Raw genomic sequence first — 16,237 nt, 5'->3', positions numbered from 1 at the left:
GTGGGTTGCACAGCCAAACCCGACTGAGCAACTTAACACTTTCACTTTCAGAGGCTTCGTTAAGAAGGTGGCATTTGGGCAGACACTTGAGGGAATTGTGAATGTTGGCCATGTAGCTCTCTGTCCAAATAGTGTACCTGGAAGAGACAAGAGCAAGCAAAGACCTCTGGGTTGAGATCATGCTTGAGGAATAACAAGAAAACCAGTGAGGCTGGAGCAGAGTGAATGAGCACACTGGATCAGGAGGTAAGGCCAGAGTGGTAATGTAGGTGGGAAGATCATGAATGGACATATAGGAGTTTGGTTTTAATTTTGTTGTGTTGTTCAGTCACTAAATCATGTCCAACTCTTTTCGACCCCTTGGACTGCAACATGCCAGTGCTTCCCTGTCCTTCTCTTTCTCCTGGAGTTTGCTCAAATTCATGTCCCTTGAGTCAGTGATGCCATCCAACCATCTCATCCTCTGTTGTCCCCTTCTCCTCCTGCCTTCAATCTTTCCCAGATTGGTTTTAATTACAAGTGAATTAATGAGCCACTGGAGGATTTGGAACACAATAGGAAGTCCCACTAAGATCTGATGCTATTATCAGGATCACCCTTGTTGCTCCATTCATAATTGAGTGAGCAGGTGGGGTGTCAAGTGTGAAACTGGGAGACCAGTTGGTCTGCAATAGTAACAATCCAGGAAAAAAGTATTCATGGTTTTACCAGTGAAGATAGTGAGAAATTCATGGATTCTGGGTGTTTTGAAGGTAGGGACATTTAAATTGGATATTCACAACAACTTTGAGAGGTAGACAAGAAAGATAGAATTATGCCATTTTGAAAATCAAGAAACTGGAACTCAGAGAGGTTGTAGCTTGCCTAAATTTACACAACTAATTGAATGGAATAAAGAGCACAGAACCTGTCTCCTATCTGTCTCGGACTTTATGTATGGTATACAACCTTTCCAAGTATACTGCAGACTATACAATAAGCATGCATTTTCCTCATACCAGGCCCAAAGGAGTATCCTCCAGCACAAAAAAGTGAGAATGCCTTTGTCATCATTAGTCTGGGGTTCTCTCCAGGATACATGTTAAGGAGTATGTCCATTCTCAGATGTGACAATTTTTACTGAAATGATTAAATGACTTGTGCATGTATGGAACAGCCTGCTGCTGCTGCTGCTGCTAAGTGGCTTCAGTCGTGTCCGACTCTGTGCGACCCCATAGACGGCAGCCCACCAGGCTCCCCCGTCCCTGGGATTCTCCAGGCAAGAACACTGGAGTGGATTGCCATTTCCGTCTCCAATGCATGAAAGTGAAAAGTGAAAGTGAAGTCGCTCAGTCGTGTCCGACTCTAAGCGACCCCATGGACTGCAGCATACCAGGCTCTTCCGTCCATGGGATTTTCCAGGCAAGAGTACTGGAGTGGGGTGCCATTGCCTTCTCCGATGGAACAGCCTAATACCTTCTAAAGCAACAGTATCATATAATGGGTAGAGGACAGGAATAGATTGACTTGGGTTTAAAAATCCTGGCTTCCCAGGGGGTGCTAGTGGTAAAGAACCTGTCTGCCAATGCAGGAGACATAAGAGATGCGAGTTCAGTCCCTGGGTTGGGAAGATCCCCTGGAGAAGGGCATGGCAACCCACTCCAGTATTCTTGCCTGGAGAATCCCACAGACAGAGGAGCCTGGCAGGCTACAGTCCATAGGGTAACAAAGAGTCAGACACGACTGAATCAACTTAAGTCTTACCCTGACATGTATAAGCTGTGTATTTAGCAAAAGTTACCTAGTATATGTATCTTGAGGCTGTTGAGAACATTTAATAAAGTCTAAAAGACACACCAGATGAGCCCACTGCCTAAAAGTCTCCCCCAGGTATTAATCTGACTGAATTATATGTGCTTAAATGGCACCACCTCAGAGAAGCTTCCCTGACCATCCAGCGTCATCTTCCAAGCACCTATTACTAGAGGACATTAAATTAATAGAGTTATGCACTTACAATCTCCATGAGGTCAGGAATTTTATTTTTCATGATTCTATCTGTAGTACCTACCGCAGTGCCTCATACACAGTGGTTCCCCCAGAATTGTTGATGAAGAAATGAGTCTTGTATCCCTATCCCACTCACTTCCTTCATCTTTGAGAGACACTGGACTGCTTTCAAGGCTCTGGGCTCTTTTCCATTTCAAGGGCTTTGCATCTGAAGTCCTCTCCCTGTATGCTCTTCCTCCCACTCTGTCTAGTGAAACTCTACTCATTTCTCCAATCTGGGCCCAAATGGACACTTCCTTACAGTAGGCTTCCCTGATCCTGGACTAGGTCAGTTATCCCTATTGTAAGCTCTAACAGCACAAGGTACTTTTCCGTTATAGCACTTACCACAGTTCTTTAGTATTTATTTGTGTGTGTGCTCACTCAGTCATGTCCAACTCTTTTTGACCCCATGGACTTTAGTTCAACAGGCTCTTCTGTTCATGGAATTTTCCAGGCAAGAATACTGGAGGGGGTTGTCATTTCTTTCTCCAGAAGATCTTCCTGACCCAAGGATCGAAACTGCATCTCCTGTGTGTCCTGCATTGGGATGTGGATTCTTTACCACTGAGCCACCAGGGTCAATTTCTTGGGTGATTATTTATTTAAGGTCTCTCCCCTCCACTGGAATGTAAGTTCTGTGAGTTCACTACTGTTTCTATCTAGCACCTAACATAGTCGATGATCAATAAGTATATGCTAAATGGATAAAGGAAGAAATGTATCTGTGTACAGAAAACTCAACACCTACTATAGAGCCTTTGCATGTTTCTTAAAGGCCAAAGAAGTTTGGAGGGAAAAAAGGATTGATTTCAGTAATAATATAAATTGTAGCCATGCTTCCCCTTGCACAAGCAGGAAGGATTTACTGACAAGAAGGCAAAGGTGTTCCAGTCACTTGAGTAAGTGGATAATCCAAAGGCCACCTCCAAATATTGTTCAATGGGCACACATGCAATTTCTCCTGAAATTGTTTTTCCTGTTGATCTTATTCTTTCTCGAAAAATTCACCAAGAGGGCTTGAACTCTCTATGTAACTTCTTATAAACAAGTATGTGGTTCATCGGCTACAACTCTGAAAACTGTATCAATTTCACTGAGGCTGCAGAGTGAATACAATAACTGACTAGATAGCTATGCCTCCAGCACAAGAACAAGCTCCACTAAGAATCAGAATCCTTGAGTCATGGGTCTTTCGTATGGTGCCTTCTACAGTTCAGTAGGAGAGGATATGAGTATCTACATAGTTCACTTGATATTTGTATGTGCACTTGACACTTGTAAGTACACTTGACTTTTAAAATTAAAACTTGGTCGTTGGCACTAAATTGACTTAAAATTAAGAGATACTGAGAGAGGGGAGTATTTTTCCTCGGTAAGACAAGAGTCAACACAGTCAGATTTTATAGTCTAAATGCTTGCTTTCATTAGCAGATAAAGAACAGAACTGAGTATTTGCTGGAGTCTGACCTCCATGACCAATAGTGATGGAGGCACCATATATCCATTTTATCTTGGTCAAGTAATTTGTTACCTCTGTCAGAGAGTAAAAAGCAAAACTCTTTGATAAATCATACCTAGGTATTATACATGAGTCAAGTTACACCAAATTATCCTATTTTCTTCAAGCATTCCAGGTCCCCTAATCGATGACCACTCAATCTCCAATTTTTTCCCTCTATCCCACAGGATCCTATGGCATCTTAGCACAGTAAAGAACATCAGGGAGACAAAGCAAAGACACTAAGAAGTCAGGATCATTGAAACTGTAGAGGAGACAATGGTTTGTACAGCTATTATATAACCATCTGACCAGACTGAATGACTGTTCTTTATTACTGATTTTTATAGCATATTAATGAAATTGAGCTAATTAATTGAGTTTATTTCTTGTCTTGTAGACTAAGGGTGAACAAACTACAACCTACTAATTGGCCAAATCTGGCCCTCCAGCTGTTTTTGTCAATAAAGTTTATTGGAACACAGCCATACTCATTCATTTATTCAGTTTCTATGGCTGCTTTTATGATATGATGGCAGAGTTGAATAGTTGCAACAGAGACCATCTGGCCCACAAAGCCTAAAATATTTCATATCTGGCTCTTTATAGAAAAGCTTTACTGACACTTGTCTTACATTATGATTATCTGACAATTGAAAAAAATTTGGACAACTTAAAACAATAAACTGTTAATCAATGACAGATAGTAATGTCTTCTTTATGTTGTTTCATCTTTCAACAACAAAAGCCTTTACATTTAAGCAATAAGTTGTTTTTATTTCTGCTTTGAGTCATAAAATTTAGCCAGATTGCCCTCACTCCATTCTGAAATATATTATACATTAAACAGAAGATACTGAGCATGATTTAATAATGTCATATAATAGAATAAGCTTGGGCTTTAGAGTCCTACCAGAGACTTGACAAGACTTATGCTAATTCCATTAACAAACAACCCACTGGGCATTTCAGTTCAGTTTTGTTCAGTCGCTCAGTCATGTCCGACTCCCTGCCACCCCATGGACTGCAGCATGCCAGGCCTCCCTGTCCATCACCAACTCCTGGAGCTTACCCAAACTCATGTGCATTGAGTCAGTGATGCCATCCAACCATCTCATCCTCTGCCATCCCCTTCTCCTCCTGCCCTCAATCTTTTCCAACATCAGGGACTTTTCAAATGAGTCAGCTCTTCACATCAGGTGGCCAAATTACTGGAGTTTCAGCTTCAACATCAGTCCTTCCAATGAATATTCAGGACTGATTTACTTTAGGATTGACTGGTTGGATCTTCTTGCAGTCCAAGGGACTCTCAAGAGTCTTCTCCAACACCACAGTTCAAAAGCATCAATTCTTTGGCACTCAGCTTTCTTTATAGTCCAACTCTCACATCCATACATGACTACTGGAAAAAACATAGCCTTGACTAGAAGGACCTTTGTTGGCAAAGTAACGTCTCTGCTTTTTAATATGCTGTCTAGTTGGTCATAACTTTCCTTCCAAGGAGTAAGCATCTTTTAACTTCATGGCTGCAATCACCATCTGCAGTGATTTTGGAGCCCAGAAAAAAATAATGTCTGTCACTCTTTCCACTGTTTCTCCATCTATTTGCCGTGAAGTGATGGGACCAGATGCCACGCTCTTAGTTTTCTGAATGTTGAGCTTTAAGCCAACTTTTTCACTCTCCTCTTTCACTTTCATCAACAGGCTCTTTCACTCTTATTTGCTTTCTGCCATAAGGGTGGTGTCATCTGCATATCTGAGGTTATTGATATTCCTCCCAGCAATCTTGATTCCAGCTTGTGCTTCCTCCAGCCCAGCGTTTCTCATGATGTACTCTGCATATAAGTTAAATAAGCAGGGTGACAATATACAGCCTGGATGTTCTCCTTTTCCTATTTGGAACCAGTCTGTTGTTCCATGTTCAGTTCTAACTGTTGCTTCCTAACCTGCATACTGGTTTCTCAAGAAGCAGGTCAGGTGGTCTGGTATTCCCATCTCTTTCAGAATTTTCCACAGTTTATTGTGATCCACACAGTCAAAGGCTTTGGCATAGTCAATAAAGCAGAAATAGATGTTTTTCTGGAACTCCCTTGCTTTTTCGATGATCCAGCAGATGTTGGCAATTTGATCTCTGCTTCCTCTGCCTTTTCTAAATCCAGCTTGAAAATCTGGAAGTTCACAGTTCACGTATTGTTGAAGCCTGGCTTGGAGAATTTTGAGCATTACTTTACTAGCATGTGAGATGACTGCAATTGTGCAGGTAGTTTGAGCATTCTTTGTCATTGCCTTTCTTAGGGATTGGAATTAAGACTGACCTTTTAGATAAGGATTTATGAGTTCCAAATCCTGTCAGCTATTTCCTTTTTGTATTCCTTTATTTTGAACAACTGGTATGTTCCCAAGAACTTGTTCCCAAGCCATGGCTCCTTCCTGCAAAAAGGAAAAATTGAGGTCACATCCTCCACTAGGTGGCAATTTGCTTGCCTAACCTGCTGACCTCTCTTCATGTTCTCCATTGCTCACCAGCACTGTTTTAATCTAGATCAAACTTGCTGGCTGCTAGTAAAAGCTAATCAACATCAAAACCAGAAGTATTGCTTGTGCTCTGAGCAATAGTAGGCCAGAAACAAGAGTTGCAAGAAACACAACAAAAAACTAAACAGTGATTATAAACTGACACCAGTACTTTTACCAATTTACTTAGCAATCTTTGGTAATGACTCTTTACAGCAATGAAACATCTAGCGTGTGGCTATTTACTATAGGAATTAGAAGGATCAGAAGATAGTTTTGTCTCACTGGGATTTTGCAAATGATGATAAATGAGATCTTTCACTTTAGGCACAAAAGAGGGATCCTTCACTCCTAGACTTCCTGAAACAGCTTGAATGAATGGCCCCAGCACGTTTGAAAAGACTTTCTGATTTTTCTCTCCTGTGCTGTTTCTTTCTTCATCTTCCTTTGGGGAAGCAAAGGAAGCAAAGGAAGCAATTTCTCAGTTCTCCTGAAAAAATGTTCCTCTGCAGAGTCTGTAGACCCACTGGGTCCATAGCTATTGAGATTATACCCATTACCCACTCAACCACACCAGACCCAAGAATTCCCTACATCAGAGCCTGGCCTGGGAGCAGTTTCTTTGAAACCGTACACATCAGAAAAGCAGCTGTCTCCTCTTCCCTTCCACAAAACGCCCAAAGAATTATTATTATTATTATTATTATTATTATGGAGGTAATGCTGTCTGAGTTATGAAAGTCTACTAGGAACCCTCCTGGCTTGGTCCTGAGAAGATTTGGAATTGAAAACCTAAAGGGAATTCCCTGACAGTCCAGTGGATAAGACTCTGCACTTTGACTGCAGCAGGTCTGGATTTGATCCCTGATCGGGGAACTGAGATACCAAGCAATGTGGCCAAAACAAAACAAACAAACAACAGCAACAAAAACCTAACAGCTGCCCCTCTATGCCACAGGGTGATTCTCTAGGGAACCTGGCCCTGTCTGAGTTCTCATGGAACTAGCCAATATATTAATGCAGAAGCTGTCATCACCTTGTTTTCCAGAAGCTGAGCCTAGAAAAAAGGTTTTACTATATTCTGTCCCTATAGACAAATATGCAACAGGACCTCCACATTGCATTGCTATGCAGATCGCAATCCATGTGAGTAGCATCCGCTTGGAACTGTGTTATACACAACTTGTACAACCACATGGTGGTAGGCGAACCAATGGTCCCAAAGCTATACATGGCCTAATCCTTGGAAATGACAGTACGTCAGGGTTTGTGACCAGGGAAAATTAAGATTGAAGATGGAAACAAGGCTGCTAGCGCACTGACCTTGAGAGAGGGAGATTATTCTGTGTGATGGTTAATGTTATGTGGCAATCTGGCTGGGTCGCGGGGCCTAGTTATTTCATCAAACATTTATTTTGGATGTTTCTGTAATGGCATTTATGGATGAGATGACCATCTAAATCAATGGACTGACTTTGAGTGAGTCAAATTGCCCTCCAGGATGTGAGTGGGCCTCATCCAATCAGTTGAACGCTTGAATAAAACAAAATATTGACTGCTCCCAAGTGAGAAGGAATTCTCTAGCAGATGATAGTCACACTTAAAGTAAAACATTTGTGCTTAGTATCCAGCCTGATGGTCCACCCTGTATATTTTGAGCTTGCAAGCCTCTGTGTTTTCATAAGCCACTTCCTTAAATCAATCTTTCTTTCTCCCTTTCTATCTCTCTCATGCGCGCTCTCTCTCCCTCCTCTCTCTCTCTCAAAACTGGCCCACGCAAATACAGAAGCTGGCAAGGGAAGCTTCAATGTATACACACAGACACACACACATACAACCTATGGGTTCTGTTTCTCTGGAGAACCCTGGCTATGACATCCTAGTTTATCTGGTTAGACCCAATGTAATCACAAGGGCTCTTTAAACATGGGAGAGAATAGCAGAAGAGAAGGTCAAAGTGATGTGATGTAACAAGAACTTAACCTGCTATTGCTGGCTTTAAAGATAGAAAAAGGAACTATGACCCAAGGAATGTGAGCAGTCTCAAGTAACTGTACGAGGGAAGGAAACACATCATCTCCTGGTCTCCAAAAGAAACATATTCCTACTGACACGATGATTTCAGCCAAGGGAGATCCATTTTAGACTTCTGATTCCCAGAACCTTAAGAGAAAGCATTTGCATTGCTGAGCTCTTAAATTCGCAACACCTTGTTCAGCAGCAACATGCAGTTGATACAAGGAAGTGGCCCGTCTCTGGAGTCTGACACATCTGGGTTCTCACTGGTCTCTATTACCTACCACAAGCCTGCAACTCCTTATCTAAAATTACAAAAGCTAAAAAGTTTTGAAAAATAAAGATGTTTTGTAACTTATTTGGGAGCAACATGTGACTTGATTTGGACAAATATGGATCTACCTATAGTCTTTATCTCATTAGGTGTGAATATTCATATTTTTCAATGCATAAAGATTAAAAGCATTTGACTATGTGGTGTTACTACCGATCCTGTTGCTAATCTTATGTAATATATAGTATATATCTTTCTAAACATTCAATCCAGAAATTTCCGAATCTTGAAACATATCTGACTTTAGACAAAAGATTGTGGATCTCTCTGAGTATGACTTTGGATAATTTACTTACTTCTTTAAGCCTCAAATTCCTCATCTGCATGTACTAACCATTCAATAATTGTAATAAGTATTAACTATTATTACCCCTTTCTCTCTTTGCCTCATTACATGTACCGGCTCCTTCTTCTCTTCCTCAGTGCTTACTCCGAAATAACTCCCTCACAGATAACCATAAAGAACTCTGGCCAAAATTATCTGCAACAGACAACCTCTGAACCTGACAGACAAATGTTATTGGGGAAAATACTGGTGAAAGGATCAGAAGATAAGTGGGAAGGAGAAACTTGTTCTTATTTTCTTAGCTGCTGCTACTGCTGCTAAGTCGCTTCAGTCATGTCCAACTCTGTGTAACCCCATGGACTGCAGCCCACTAGGCTCCCCCGTCCCTGGGATTCTCCAGGCAAGAACACTGGAGTGGGTTGCCATTTCCTTCTCCAATGCATGAAAGTGAAAAGTGAAAGTGAAGTTGCTCAGTCGTGTCCGACTTAGCAGAGGTAAGCAAAAATCACTTATTAAAAAACCCTGTGCATACTGTAGAGCTGAGAACAAAGAATCTCAGTGACATGGCCCTCAGTCTTAGGAAGATATAAAACAAGTCCATCTAAAATAGAACAGAAACATCACAATAACCCTAGAATGTCATTGAGAAGATAAACTTTAAAAAATATCAGTTGTCTCAAATTATTCAATAAATGTTTCTTAATCACTTATAAAGTGCCAGGACTTTCACATACATTATTTCATTTAACACTCAAATCAATAGGACATAGTTTTCTATGTCAATATTTGATAAGAAACTCTGGTGCAGAGATAGAGTGACTTGCTCAAGGTGATTCAAAGGCAGAGTCAGGATTTGAAACTTGTCTACACAAGCCAACTCCTGTTCTTCACATTGCCTATCCTATGTTGCTGCTTACCTTTTTGTTTGTTTTGTTGCTCTTGTTTTTGGCCAAGTGGCTCGGCTTACAGAATTGTCACCAACCAGGGAGCAAACCCAGGCCCCCAGCAGTAGAAGCACAGGAGCCCTAACCACTGGACAACCAGGGAATTTCCACTGCTGCTTATTTTTTTAAATGCCTCTTGATTTAGATAAATTGGCTGAAATAGTAGATTTGAGAAAACAAAGATTTCCACAGGAGAGATTAGAGAAAAGCTCAAAACTCAAAACACTGTTAAATTCTTTTCATTTTCTGTGGTCTTACTGTGGCATGCTTCACTTAGCTAAGGGTTACAAGATACTGTGACTCAAATTTTTTTAAAAAACATGTTTATCTTCTAATTCTTAGAAAGAAAATCCTTGCTATCCTTGGGCCAAAATGCACATTGTTAGAAGACATTATTTTTAACCTTTGAACAATTGAAATACATGCAAAAGCTCCTTTTCTTTGAGGTTTTTCCCCCTCTCTTTACACATGCAGATCACACTCTTTTAAGATGCTGATCTTTTCCCATGATGCACTTGGCTGACAGAAAGACAAGCTTACTGCACTGAAATGCCAGTTGAGTTGACAAGCACACTCCATCAGTATGCAGTGTTTACACAGTACAGTTTAGCAACAGCAGTTCACACAGTCTGCTGTCTTGGATCAGAATTCTAATTAAGCCTTAAATCTTCTGAGTTCAAATTAATTCTTATCACTGAGGTCTTACACTTTTTGTTGTAGAAATCTGAAGCTTTGTTTGCAAAGAAAACAATATAATGCATTACCAGCTTGGTCTGAGCAGTTGTGTATAAATATCCTGGTGCACTATTTGAGAAATGAGTGTAATTCATTTTGGTCCATCTAGATTCTTTTTCCCATTAATTACCACCTTCAATGGTTGCTGAGCACCAGAGAACTGTACTTTTTTGGCGCTGCCTATCCTCCAACCAATACACAAAATAAGTGGGTTTGTGAAACAAACTTCAGTTATTGGCAACAATGACTATTGAACTTCAGCTACAAGCATCTCTATACCACATCAAAAAAGGACTGTGTCGGTAAGCTTACAGAAAATAGTATCTAAATTCAGACAGTTTCTACCTATTAAAACTTCTGAAGTATACTTCAAAAGAGACAGCTGGAAAGCCAAGTGCCAATTCCATTTCTTTGAGTTTTTATCTCTTCAACAAATCTCACTACCTCTATCACAAAGGCACAAGTGAAACTTATGAAATACCAATTACTGTGGAGCAGGCCCATTGAAGTTTTCCCCACCCTTAGTTCAGACTACATATCAATAGTCAACATTATCACTTAAGACACTTTATTGGATATTAAAAAGAAGTGATTAGCACTAATCCTTTTCTAGAATTAGAAGTGGCAGAACATAACAAACTTTAAAAGTTCACTCTTAATATTGTAAAGTAATTAGCCTCTAATTAAAATAAATAAATTTAATTTTTAAAAAAGCAATATTGTTTCCATTGCTATTCCTGAACAATGCACTCTAATGACAGTTCAAAAGGCCTTTGGGGTTGGGGTTGGGGGGGAAGGGGCAGGGAAGGAGGCAACTATACAGCTAACAAAAGACTTGTGATTGTTTCTGAGACCAAAATGAAGGATTCCAAAGTTTTAGCCATGCTCAGGACTTGGATACTGGTACAGCCATAGATAGCCCACCCAACAGGTTTTCACAAGGTCAACAGGGCATTCTTCAATTTGTGATCTAACTGAGTGATATTGGTATGAGATAGGAGTCCCTATCTCATGAAGGGAGGCTGAAATGCTAGCTTGGAGGGGAGCAGCAATCAGCAAGTGAGTGGGGAATGAGTGTTGTGCCCCAGCATTATGCTGAGAGTGTCAGCCAGAGTCATAACTGCTTTTCTGCAAATACTGAGTTAAGAGAAAATTTCAGAATCATTCTCATTTTGTTAGATATAGCCATGCATTTCACACCTAAGCAAAAATGAGCTTGGATTGCACAGAGTTCAAGTGTAGAAGCAATTATTCGAAAGTTATTTTAAAAGGCCTTTCAAAGGTTCTGAACTTGGGGGCTAGTTGCACAACTCAGGTGAGGGGTGGAGAGAGGAGAGAGAAAAGAGATCCCTGTACCACCAAACAGATGGTGGGTAGTGAACCATCACTGCCCCTCCTGCTTAGCACAGGCCATGGCTCACAACAGGAAGGAAATAAATACCTGGTAGACTGAAGTAAAGGTTTTTGATCAGGTAAGTACAGTAATAAGAAATGGCTTTAGGAAAACTCAATGAGTAAGTAGCACTGTGTAGGATGGCCCAGATTTGGAAGAAACTAGAGGAGGGAATGAGCTTCCCAGATGGTATTAGTGGTAAAGTACCCTACGCCTACCAATGCAGGAGACATAAGAGATGCATGCTCATTCCCTGGGTCAGGAAGATCCCCTGGAGGAGGACATGGAAACCTACTCCAGTGTTCTTGCCTAAAGAATCCCATGGACAGAGGAGCCTGGCAGGCTACAGTCCATGGGATTGCAAAGAGTTGGACACAACTGAAGCAACGTAGCATGCATGCACTCACAGAGAACAATCAGGAGGCAGAATGACACAGAATGGAAAATACAAATTTTTAAAAAGCAACGGGCAAACTTCATTAGTAATCAGGAAAATGCAAATTAAAATAATAATGACATAAGTTTCTCCTGTCAAATTTGCAATAAATAAGAAGTCTAGCAATAGTAAGTCCTAGCAAGGATGTGAAGAAAGAGGCCTTTTGGAGAACTTGACAGTATCTCTTAAGATTTAAAATGTGAAAATCCTTTGACCCATGAATTGCACCCATGGAAATAATATCACTTGGACACAAAAAGACAGAGATGTATGATTCATTACAGTATGGTTTATAATCAAATAAACACAACAAAAATAACCACCAAAAACACCCTGGGAAAACAACCTAAATGTCTATCAGTAAAGGAATGGCAAAATAAGCTATCCTTATTTTGCTAACACAGTTGAAACAGCAGTTTAAAAAAAGTGAGGAAGACCTGTATGTATTGACATGAAGGTGATCTTCATATGTGCTAATAAGGGGAAAAACATGATAATATAACAATGCATAGAGCATGAACCTATTTATATAAAAATAACCAAAACCAACCAAATATGCATATATATGTACAGAAAAAAAAGCCCTGGAAGGAAATACACCAAAGTATTATTCATTGAAGCTACCAACTTTTAAAAAAATTACTCAGCTAGAAATATGTCCAACATACTGTTAAGTGAAAAAAGTATATCATAATGAAACACATATAGTATGATCCTATATATGTGTTTCAAAAATCTGTATATGTATGCTTAAGTCAGTTCCAGCTGCTATAACAAATACCATAGAGTGGGTGGCTTCAACAACAGAAATTTATTTCTCACAGTTCTGGAGGCTGAGAAATCCAAGATCAAAGGGTCGTTGGCTTCAGTGTTCAGTGAGAGCCTCCTTCCTAATTTGTAGACCACCACCTTCTCTCTGTATCTTTTTATGACTGAAAGGGATCATCTCTCTCATGTTTCCTCTTATAAGGGCACTATTCCTATTCATGAAAGTTCTAGTGACATGACCTAATTATCTCCCAAAGGTAATTGGAGGTACCAATTACCATCACATTGGAGATTAGGGCTTCAGCATGTAAATTTAGGGGGAACATGAACATTCAGTCCTTAACAATGTACCTTGCTATGTTTGCATATAAATAGAAAATGGCCTGAGAGGACACATAACATGATTCCAAGTAGGCATCAGTGATTACCTCTGTTCTATAAAGTAGGATGTGGGGGGCAGCTTTGGTAGGGTTGATGAGGATAGCTGATGAAAGGACATTTTCATTGTTTATGATGTATAATTTTATATTTTAATTTTATACTTTTTATGACAACCATGTATACATATGTAAAATTTTTCTTATTTTGAAAAAATATAACTATCAAAAGAAACAACCCTAGGATCGCATGGTTTTCATTCTGAACCCATCTATAGACTACCTGGAAGCCACCCCAGAGCCAGTCAGCTGCAGATCCTCACTTTGAGGACAGGTTGGCTCACTCTCCCCAGGTCCAAGTTCACCCACTGAAGCAGTTAATTAAGGCCTTCTGATGCTCTCACATATGGAAACTCAGGAGGCAGATTCAGCAGGTGAAGCTCCAAGGATTGTTGCTGCCCAGATCACCCCCTGCCCCCAGAACATACACACGTAGAGAGAGCCATAGTTGGTTGCTCTTCTTTTGTGTTTTTTTTTGTTTTTGTTTTTGTTTTTTGGATTTCTGGAAATTCTGTATAAAATCACTATGTAACAAGGTGTTGGTGCTTTGGTCTGGTGATGCTCTGGATGACAAGTTAGCAAATCGATCTGCTCTCATCTTTAGGCAATGGCTTGCTGCAATACACACCATAGATTAAATGGTAAATTGCTTACACATCTAGCTAAGGTGCAAGGTAGGGTTTCCTTCAAGCAACTGTAATTTATACCACTTCTTAAATAAAGAGCTTGTGTGTTTCCTAAAGACACACAATTCTTTCAAATTGGCCATACTTCTTTTGGAGCTGTCCACATTTGGGGCACTCAGTGTCTCCTGGGGATAACTGTAAGTCAGGGATTTGTACTGAGTGAAAGTGGCTTTAGCACCACTGTTGGCGCCAATGTTTTATGACATGTCACACTTTCAGACAATGCAATTCTGGGGAATTGGTATAAACAAGTTGAAACTTATGTTTAATAGAGCCCTGAGTTTTTCCAAGGGCACTTAGGAGGTTTCCACTAGAATTCTTCAAGAAGTTTTGTTTTAGCTATCTTTTAAATTATTTTAAGCCAAAAATTGAACCTCTCATTTTATTACTATCACATGACACTCATTTATTTAATCAATCACTTCATTTATTCATTCAACTAATATTTTCTGAGAACCATTTATTTTACAAATATTTATTGAAACCTAGTATGTTCCAGCAGAGAAGGCAATGGCACCCCATTCCAGTACTCTTGCCTGGAAAATCCCACGGACAGAAGAGCCTGGTGGGCTGCAGTCCATGGGGTCGCTAAGAGTCAGATACGACTGAGCGACTTCACTTTCAGTTTTTACTTTCACACACTGGAGAAGGAAATGGCAACCCACTCCAGTGTTCTTGCCTGGAGAATCCCAGGGACGGGGAAGCCTGGTGGGCTGCCGTCTATGTGGTCGCACAGAGTCGGACATGACTGAAGCGACTTAGCAGCAGTAGCAGCAGCAGTATATTCCAGGGACTGTGTCAAGTACTGAAATGCAGTGTTCTCCGTGAATGATAGTACTGGTGATAAATGCTGAGATGGTATAAAATGTATCTTTCCTGCCTTCACTGCTGTCAGAGATGTTGACACCTAACTAGCTTGTCTTAGCTTCCCTGCCATCCATTCATTCATCAACACATGTACATATTGAGTTCTAGGCATTGCATTAGGCATTAGGAATGTAACTTTGAGTGAAATGAAATGAAATGAAAGTTCCAGCCTGGAGTGCTGTGCAGTGGAGAAAACATCTATTGATCAGATAATCATACAAGCAGTATAAAATTCCAACAGTGACAAGTATACAAAGTGTCACTCATCTCTGTGCCCCAACTTCATGAAGTGCAATTCAAGCAGCTGCACTTTAATCCGTTTGATATAGTGGACTTTCAGGTAAGATTTACTTGGCGGGGAAAGGAACGGGATTTCATTGTTTAAAGTTGGAATTTTTACTTTAAATTACTACATTGGCTATGACTTTTCTTACTACTGAATCTTTACAACTATATGTCTCAAATCTGAGAAGTTCCTTTAAAGTTATTCCTTAATCTTGCTGACAGCTTCTTATTTCCCGAGGGTCTCACAGTCCCTCATTTTATAATCACTTCCTCTGAGATTTTCATCTATTTTTACATCTCAAATCAATTCTTATCAGTGAACAAAAATCAAGCAAGAAGGAATTCACCTTGCTGACTCAGCTACTTCCTATACAAGGAGCTTGTCTCTGATGCAAACTCAATTCATTCTTAACAATGGACATAACCTGTTAAACTGATTTAAGAGCAGAGACTAAACTTGCATGACCACCTCAACTAAGTGCAAACCTGTTTGATGTGTTGAATAAAAATGTCCTTACCATCTATTTAGCCAACATATTTTGATAGTAACCAATCATATCACACTTGTTACTATCTCCCTCACAAATAGCAAAGTAATTCTCTACACTAGCACAATACAATTTATAAACAACTTAAAATGCTGGTGCACTGGGACGACCCAGGGGGAGGGTGTGGGGAGGGGGGAGGGAGGGGGGTTCAGGATGGGGGGCACGGGTGTACCCGTGGCAGATTCATTTCAATGTTTGGCGGAGCTAATACAATATTGTAAATTTTAAAAATAAAATGAAATTTAAAGAAAAAAATGCTTCACCTTATTTGATCCTTAAACAACTCAGTAACTTACAACTTACAATCTAGACAGCATATTAAAAATCAGAGACATTACCAACAGAGGTCTGTCTAGTCAAAGATATGGTTTCTCCAGTAGTCATGCATGAATGTGAGAGTTGGACTATAAAGAAAGCCGAGCACCAAAGAATTGATGCTTTTGAACTGTGGTATTGGAG

The sequence above is a fragment of the Bubalus kerabau genome, chromosome X, assembly GCF_029407905.1.
Source record: "Bubalus kerabau isolate K-KA32 ecotype Philippines breed swamp buffalo chromosome X, PCC_UOA_SB_1v2, whole genome shotgun sequence".
NCBI lineage: Eukaryota > Metazoa > Chordata > Mammalia > Artiodactyla > Bovidae > Bubalus > Bubalus kerabau.
Note: the sequence above shows the minus strand (reverse complement) of the source record.